This window comes from Salvelinus alpinus, chromosome 8 (assembly GCF_045679555.1).
Source record: "Salvelinus alpinus chromosome 8, SLU_Salpinus.1, whole genome shotgun sequence".
Taxonomy (NCBI): Eukaryota; Metazoa; Chordata; class Actinopteri; order Salmoniformes; family Salmonidae; genus Salvelinus; species Salvelinus alpinus.
Genome location: NC_092093.1, coordinates 79,026,567 through 79,036,522, shown reverse-complemented (window position 1 = coordinate 79,036,522; position 9,956 = coordinate 79,026,567).

Sequence of the window (9,956 nt, the reverse complement as noted above, 5' to 3'; positions counted from 1 at the left end):
CTTTGAGGGCACTATGGTGTTGAACGTTGAGCTGTAGTCAATGAATAGCATTCTCAAATAGGTGTTCCTTTTGTCCAGGTGGGAAAGTGCAGTGTGGAGTGCAATTGAGATTGCATCATCTGTGGATCTGTTAGGGCGGTATGCAAATTGGAGTAGGTCTAGGGTTTCTGGGATAATGGTGTTGATGTGAGCCATGACCAGCCTTTCAAAGCACTTCATGGCTACAGACGTGAGTGCTACGGGTCGGTAGTCATTTAGGCAGGTTACCTTAGTGTTCTTGGGCACAGGGACTATGGTGGTCTGCTTAAAACATGTTGGTGTTACAGACTCGGACAGGGAGAGGTTGAAAATGTGTCAAATGTGTCAGTGAAGACACTTGCCAGTTGGTCAGCGCATGCTCGCAGTACACGTCCTGTTAATCCGTCTGGCTCTGCGGCCTTGTGAATGTTGACCTGTTTAAAGGTCTTACTCACATCGGCTGCGGAGAGTGTGATCACACAGTCTTCGGGAACAGTTCGTTTTCTCATGCATGTTTCAGTGTCATTTGCCTCGAACCGAGCGTAGAAGTAGTTTAGCTCGTCTGGTAGACTCATGTTACTGGGCAGCTCTCGGCTGTGCTTCCCTTTGTAGTCTGTAATGGTTTGCAAGCACTGCCACATCCAACAAGCGTCAGAGCCGGTGTAGTACAATTCGATCTTTGTCCTGTATTGACACTTTGCCTGTTTGATGGTTCGTCGGAGGGCACAGCGGGATTTCTTATAAGCTTCCGGGTTAGAGTCCCGCACCTTGAAAGCAGCAGCTCTACCCTTTAGCTCAGTGCGGATGTTGCCTGTAATCCATGGCTTCTGGTTGGGGAATGTACGTACGGTCACTGTGGGGACTACGTCATCGATACACTTATTGATGAAGCCAATGACTGATGTGATGTACTCCTTAATGTCATCGGAGGAATCCCGGAACATTTTCCAGTCTGTGCTAGCAAAACAGTCCTGTAGCTTAGCATCTGCTTCATCTGACCACTTTTTTATTGATCGAGCCACTGGTGCTTCCTGCTTTAATTTTTGTTTGTAAGCAGGAATCAGGAGGGTAGAATTATGGTCAGATTTGTAAAATGGAGGGCGAGGGAGAGCTTTGTATGCGTCTCTGTGTGTGGAGTAAAGGTGGTCCAGATTTCTTTTACCTCTGGTTGCACATTTAACATGCTGATAGAAATTTGGCAAGATGGATTTAAGTTTCCCTGCATTAAAGTCCCCGGCTACTAGGAGCGCCGCCTCTGGGTGAGCATTTTACTGTTTGCTTATGGCGGAATACAGCTCATTCAGTGCGGTCTAAGTGCCAGCATCAGTCTGTGGTGATATGTAGACAGCTACGAAAAATACAGATGAAAACTCTGGGTAAATAGTGTGGTCTACAGCTTATCATGAGATACTCTATCTCAGGCGAGCAAAACCTTGAGACTTCCTTAGATAAGATATTACAGCTTTGAATGTCCCGTTGGTAGGTTAATCTTCCGCGTAGGTCATCGATTTTATTTTCCAAATATTGCACGTTTGCTAGCAGAATGGAAGGAAGTGGGAGTTTATTTTGATCGCCTATGAATTCTCAGAAGGCAGCACGCCCTCTGGACCCTTTTTCTCCACCTTCTCTTCACGCAAATGACGGGGATCTGGGCCTGTTCCCGGGGAAGCAGTATATCATTCACGTCAGACTCGTTAATGGAAGAAAAGGATTCTGCCAGTCCGTGGTGAGTAATCGCAGTTCTGATATCCAGAAGTTATTTTTGATCATAAGAGACGGTAGCAGCAACATTATATACAAAATAAGTAAAAAAACAAGTTACAAACACAAAGAAACAAACAAAAAAACACAATTGGTTAGGAATAAGTACAATGTCAGCCTTGTTCTCCGGCTCATGTCAGGTTATTAATTTGTTGTGATTAAATAAAAGCTGTCCATTCTGCTAAGTGCTAAATTTAAAAAACACCAGACATCAAGTCCTCTTTTCATGACTTGTCCCATAAATATGGCCTCCATGATCATTTTATCTGTCATTTAGAGATGATTCAGGGCATAGCAACTTAATGAGTAATTCAACAGGCCCCAATTTTAAATTAAACATGGTATTTTTAAGAAGTGGAATGTCCAGATCCTTCAGGAAAAAAACACAGTTTAAATAAGTTTGTCGCTGGCTTGATGGATGTGTGATACAGACATTAGATTAGCAGGAGTTCAATCACCAGGCACTCTATCACTTACTGTATTCAAATTGAATATTCTCAGCAGACTATTCTGTGGCCTAAAATTGGAAGATAGAGCTCGATTAATGTCAGCCTCCTTCCTTGATTTACTTTGTAACGTCTTGATAATGTTTAGATTATGTGGGGCATGGCTCTACAGTATATGTTGTTGGGCTATGGGAATAAATGTGGATAAATTCTTGTCTTTTTTAAACAACTAGACATCTTGTGTTTTCAGTGTGAGCGCTATAATTGTGCAGGTAACATACAAGAATATAACTTATTTGCAGAGAGAATAGCAAGGAAATGTGACCAACTATGTTTTTCAGCAGCTGTGCATGTTTTGCACTGTTGTAATGGTAGAGTTTCGTCTGATATTTCCATCTGAGCCCACACACTAAAGGTCAGGTTCTAAACAGAGCAGTTTAATGGCAGAATAAGAAGGGGAAACATCAAATTATTCACATAGATGGATCTTTTGAGGGGAAAATGTTTTCAGAGGTGATTTATTTTGGGAGGCCTTTCAGAGTCAACCATTATCCAACATTGTTTTACCAGGAATAGAGTAATGATCTCTTCACATGTCACGCCCTGACCTTAGAGAGCCGTTTCATTTCTCTATTTGGTTAGGTCAGGGTGTGATTTGGGGTGGGCATTCTATGTTGTCTATTTCTTTGTTTTTGGCCGAGTATGGTTCCCAATCAGAGGCAGCTGTCTATCGTTGTCTCTGATTGGGAATCATACTTAGGCAGCCCTTTTTCCCACTTTCTGTTGTGGGATCTTGTCTTTTGTGTTGCAGGTTGTTGCACTCCTAGCTTTACGTTCGTTGAGTTGTTTATTGATTTTTTGGTGGAACATTTATTTAATAAAGAAAATGTACGCCTACCACGCTGCACCTTGGTTCATTTATGACAGGGAGTTTGAGGACAGCGAGCGTAACATCACATACAGTGGGGCAAAAAAGTATTTAGTCAGCCACCAATTGTGCAAGTTCTCCCACTTAAAAAGATGAGAGAGGCCTGTAATTTTCATCATAGGTACACGTCAACTATGACAGACAAAATTAGAAAATAAAATCCAGAAAATCACATTGTAGGATTTTTTATGAATTTATTTGCAAATTATGGTGGAAAATAAGTATTTGGTCACCTACAAACAAGCAAGATTTCTGGCTCTCACAGACCTGTAACTTCTTCTTTAAGAGGCTCCTCTGTCCTCCACTCGTTACCTGTATTAATGGCACCTGTTTGAACTTGTTATCAGTATAAAAGACACCTGTCCACAACCTCAGACAGTCACACTCCAAACTCCACTATGGCCAAGACCAAAGAGCTGTCAAAGGACACCAGAAACAAAATTGTAGACCTGCACCAGGCTGGGAAGACTGAATCTGCAATAGGTAAGCAGCTTGGTTTGAAGAAATCAACTGTGGGAGCAATTATTAGGAAATGGAAGACATACAAGACCACTGACAATCTCCCTCGATCTGGGGCTCCACGCAAGATCTCACCCCGTGGGGTCAAAATGATCACAAGAACGGTGAGCAAAAATCCCAGAACCACACGGGGGGACCTAGTGAATGACCTGCAGAGAGCTGGGACCAAAGTAACAAAGCCTACCATCAGTAACACACTACGCCGCCAGGGACTCAAATCCTGCAGTGCCAGACGTGTCCCCCTGCTTAAGCCAGTACATGTCCAGGCCCGTCTGAAGTTTGCTAGAGAGCATTTGGATGATCCAGAAGAAGATTGGGAGAATGTCATATGGTCACATGAAACCAAAATAGAACTTTTTTGGTAAAAACTCAACTCGTCGTGTTTGGAGGACAAAGAATGCTGAGTTGCATCCAAAGAACACCATACCTACTGTGAAGCATGGGGGTGGAAACATCATGCTTTTGGGCTGTTTTTCTGCAAAGGGACCAGGACGACTGATCCGTGTAAAGGAAAGAATGAATGGGGCCATGTATCGTGAGATTTTGAGTGAAAACCTCCTTCCATCAGCAAGGGCATTGAAGATGAAACGTGGCTGGGTCTTTCAGCATGACAATGATCCCAAACACACCGCCCGGGCAACAAAGGAGTGGCTTCGTAAGAAGCATTTCAAGGTCCTGGAGTGGCCTAGCCAGTCTCCAGATCTCAACCCCATAGAAAATCTTTGGAGGGAGTTGAAAGTCCGTGTTGCCCAGCAACAGCCTCAAAACATCACTGCTCTAGAGGAGATCTGCATGGAGGAATGGGCCATAATACCAGCAACAGTGTGTGAAAACCTTGTGAAGACTTACAGAAAACGTTTGACCTCTGTCATTGCCAACAAAGGGTATATAACAAAGTATTGAGATAAACTTTTGTTATTGACCAAATACTTATTTTCCACCATTTGCACCAATTTGCAAATAAATTCATTAAAAATCCTACAATGTGATTTTCTGGATATTTCTTTCTCATTTTGTCTGTCATAGTTGAAGTGTACCTATGATGAAAATTACAGACCTCTCTCATCTTTTTAAGTGGGAGAATTTGCACAATTGGTGGCTGACTAAATACTTTTTTGCCCCACTGTATATTTCAAATTCATAATCTGAGTAATTATCAAATCTAATTAATGACCTTACACCATCACTTGCTATTAACTCTAGCCTGATGTAAAAGCAATTAAGAAACCATGTTCATTATGCGAGTCTATAGACTGACAGATGGACTGGACATAGCCTAACCTGAACATGGCGAACCAATGACAGAATCCGTCACCAGAATCCAATTTTGCCAACTTGCACAGTGTTCATGCTTTGTTCAATCAAGACATTACAACCAATTTATCTGCTGTCCTTTCTACTCCGCTTTGGCTGGGACAGTAGTAGCAGCGGGCAGTGTGTGTGTGTGTGCATGTATGCGTGGGTGCGTGCGTGTGTGTGTGCGTGTGGGGGCACTAGTCTAAAGAAAATTGGAGTATCCGTCAGTCGTCCCTTAGGATCCTGCCTTTAGAAGACACAATATGCATCCCAAATGGCACACTATTCCTTTTATAGTGCACTAGTTTTGACCAGGACACATAGTACACTATGTACAATAGGGCTCTGGTCAAAAGTATTGCACTAGATAGGGAATAAGGTGCCATTTGGGATGCAGACACAGCATCCTCCTCCTCCACTCTCTGCCTCTGACAAACCCAGCGCTCGCCTCACTAGTCAATGTAATTAATTTTGTTTCTCTGCTATTGTGTTCATCCCAAATGGCACCATATTCCCTATATAGCGCAATACTTTTGACGAGAGCCCTATTGGCTTTGGTGAAATGCAGTGCACTATGAAGGGAATAGGGTGTCATTTGGGACGCATGCATTGTGTTTCTCCACAGCACCTTCTTTATTGTTCCCTGCATAGCTTCTGGAATGGCGATGGAAGTGTAACATTACACCATTCCCCAGGATTGTATCAAAGGTTTTTGATCAAGTTTCACTAGTGTGAAAAATAAGTGTTATCCAAAACATTGATCTCTTCCACTCTTCCTTCTTTCCTCTGAACGGCTCATAATAAGCAAACATGCTCTGTGTATACTTCCCTGCTCTCTCGCCGCTAACTTCTTTGCTGCAAAACAACAATTACAGAGTGGTGTTCCAGTGATTAATCAAGGACAGGTTTAATTCATCAGTGAGATAATACAACTAAACTGCAAATGGTTAGTTATTGATGAAGGGGGTTATGAGGGGCTTGACTCACCACGGATGGTAGAACAAATCTAAGAGATTGATAAACACAATTTTATTTTATCTGCCTCTCGGAAAATACCTCTTATCTAATGTGAACAGGAGGCTGCTGTGTTTAGGGAGTAGAAAAAGACTGAAAGTGTGTGTGTGTGTGTGTGTGTGTGTGTGTGTGTGTGTGTGTGTGTGTGTGTGTGTGTGTGTGTGTGTGTGTGTGTGTGTGTGTGTGTGTGTGTGTGTGTGTGTGTGTGTGTGTGTGTGTGTGTGTGTGTGCGTGTCACAAGGGCACAACTTCGGGCTCTGAATGCGGGTTCTGCAGTCGCAGGGAGTGCATTGTGGACACTGTACATGCTGATATGAAATACCATTAACTTCTTATCACAAACCAGGGCTTCTTTTGACTTTATTCTATACTTTTTGTTTTCTTTTATGAAATTCACACTTGGGAAGTTTGTATGATTTATTTTGGTCAGTTGAAAGTGGTACTACTCTAACAGCCTCAACAGTTTGGAGAACAACATTTTAAACTAAAATATTGCCATGTACATTGCATTCTGAAAGTATTCAGACCCCTTGACTTTTTCCACATTTTGTTACGTAACAGCCTTATTCTAAAATTGATTAAATCGTTTTTTCCCCTCACCAATCTACACTCAATACCCCATAATTATAAGGCAAAAACTGTTTTTTTTTTTATGTTTGTGTCACGATCGTGTGGAAGAGATTCGGACCAAAACGCAGCATGAGGAAAATAAGCCATCTTCTTTTAATAAATGAACGAAGATGAACATGAAACGAAAACACTATACAAACAAACAAAAAACAACAAATGATCGTGAAGCTAAATAACGCAAGTGCACAGACAAGCAACAAACGTTAAACAAGACAACTACCCACAAAAGCCTACTGCCTATGGCTACCTTAAATATGGCTCCCAATCAGAGACAAATGAATGACAGCTGTCTCTGATTGAGACCCAATCTAGGCAGCCATAGACATAACTAGACAACCTCACAATTATCTATCCCATACACAATACAACACCCATAGACTAAACAAAACACACACAACATACAATGCCCACCCCAACTCACGCCCTGACCAACTAAACATAATCAAAATAACATAAAAATAGGTCAGGAACGTGACAGTTTGCTAATTTATTACAAATAAAAACCTGAAATACACTGCTCAAAAAAATAAAGGGAACACTTAAACAACACAATGTAACTCCAAGTCAATCACACTTCTGTGAAATCAAACTGTCTACTTAGGAAGCAACACTGATTGACAATAAATTTCACATGTTGTTGTGCAAATGGAATAGACAAAAGGTGGAAATTATAGGCAATTAGCAAGACACCCCCAATAAAGGAGTGGTTCTGCAGGTGGTGACCACAGACCACTTCTCAGTTCCTATGCTTCCTGGCTGATGTTTTGGTCACTTTTGAATGCTGGCGGTGCTTTCACTCTAGTGGTAGCATGAGACGGAGTCTACAACCCACACAAGTGGCTCAGGTAGTGCAGCTCATCCAGGATGGCACATCAATGCGAGCTGTGGCAAGAAGGTTTGCTGTGTCTGTCAGCGTAGTGTCCAGAGCATGGAGGCGCTACCAGGAGACAGGCCAGTACATCAGGAGACGTGGAGGAGGCCGTAGGAGGGCAACAACCCAGCAGCAGGACCGCTACCTCCGCCTTTGTGCAAGGAGGAGCACTGCCAGAGCCCTGCAAAATGACCTCCAGCAGGCCACAAATGTGCATTTGAATTGAATTGAATTTACCATAGAACATCTCAAGCATGATCAATGGAAACAGGACGCACCTGAGCTCAATGCCGAGTCTCATAGCAAAGAGTCTGAATCCTTATGTAAATAAGGTATTTATGTTTTTTTTTTTTTTAAATGTACAAAGAATTCTAAAAACCTGTTTTCGCTTTGTCATTATGGGGTATTATGTGTAGATTTCTGAGGGGGAAAAAAGTATTTAATTAATTTTAGAATAAGGCTGTAACGTAACAAAATGTGGAAAAAGTCAAGGGGTCTCAATACTTTCCAAAGGCACTGTATCCTAATAGCTTGCATTGCCTCAAGCTTCAATCAATGTACTGTATGTAGCGTCCTCTTCTGGGGGTGTAGTTATACAATCAATGTCAAACTGAACGCATTTCATTTTCAAAGCAAAAATCACAAGCGTCATGATTTTTGAATACATTCACAATTCAATTGTAAGTCGCTCTGGATAAGAGCGTCTGCTAAATGACTTAAATGTAAATGTAAATTCCCTATTGTCACAAAATGATCTCTGTGCACTTTCCAGGAGGTGTGTTGTGTCTATTACTGTGCATTCTGAGAGTGATTGCTACTGAGAGCTGAGAAAAAAAACAATTTCCTTTACAAGATGGACAAACAAATTACTATTCAATTCTACATCATCCAACCATAATAAGAGCAATGAAGGGACTTACTGAACTGAATGCAGAGCAAAAGTGCTCTTACCACTACTCCTCTCCACTAATGATTCCCATCCCTACAGTCCATAATGTGTGTGTGTGTGTGTGTTTCCCATCCCATCTACTCTATAATGACTTTACTCTCCCAAGGACTCAACGGCATGCGGCAGGCAGGAAGCAGGCATGCGGCAGGCAGTGAACAGCATTACCAACACACACACACACACACACAGCCAACTGCATTAACAACACCACACACACGTTGTGGTTCATCTGTAACAGGGGACACAGCCTTTTAGTAATCAGATAGTGGTTCGATAAGACTTAACGGCTGACTCCCTGAAGAGGCCTTCTGAAGGACGATTTACCGCCTCGCTGCTGATCTGATGTATATCCTCTGTTGGCTTGAGACTACACTCTGTGTCTGTGTGTGTGTGTGTGTGACACAAAATAAACACTGGAACAAACCTCTATTTTTGTCACCTCCTCAAAGGTTCCAATGCCATGTAGAGCAGCAGTCGTAGCAGATTTGCAGGTGTTGCCATATCTGTCTTCAAGTTGTGAAACTTTTTATCTGAAAAAGAGAGTAAAGAGAATAGCATAAATGGGGTTGATCATCACCTGTGCACCTGAAGGCAGTTTAACTGGTATCCTATACTAGTTAAAGAACCTGTCATAAATCTTGACACTAGTGACACAAGAATGGGGGAATGCATCTGTTGCAACTCAACAATCACTACTACTCAATTATGACTCAGTTGTTATTATAATTCAGAATATAGACTGACCGGATGGGTCTGAAACAGCAGGTTGGAGGAAGGAAGGCTCACACAAGGAATGACATCACAACCTGGTGTCTGAATTTGGAAACAGAAATGGTGATGACGTTGCAGTCATATCGGCCTATGTAAGGGTTCCCCAACTGGCAGCCATTTTATTTGGACTCCCAATTTTTCTGAGCAAAAACATTTGAATTGTTTGACATAAGACTGCATAAAGGCCAGAAAATCAGCTCCAAGTGATTTTAATGTTGAAAATCTGTTCCAATGTATTACCATGCATAATAGAGAGATATATGTGATTGTTTCCAAATGTAAGCAAGGTTTGAAGTGATATTGTTTTAGTCATCTGTCTGAGCTTCTTGCAGTTTATTTGCAGTCTATACATTTTTTGTAATTATGTTCCGGTCCCCAGACCATCTGCTCAAGAAAAATATCATCCCGCAGCTGAATCTAGTTGATGGTCCCTGGTCTATGTGCTATGGACGTGCCAGACAGACAGAGAGTGGCGTGTATTCATGGATGCCAAGGAAAGCCATGCTTCCCCACAATATTTACCAAAAAAATTTAAAATATATATATTAAATCATTTATCTTTCATCTCTCTGTGTTTTCATCATTTTCCTTCAATTCGCAAGAGGCTGAATGTACTGAATCTCACCAGAGAAAGCATCCGAGTGAGCAAAACAGCGCCCTCTGTCTCTGTATGTGTAGGCCATCTATCTGAAGCTGTCTGGTCATAAAGAGTATGACATTGTTGCCACCCGTAGCGTTGAATGGAAGGGAAGC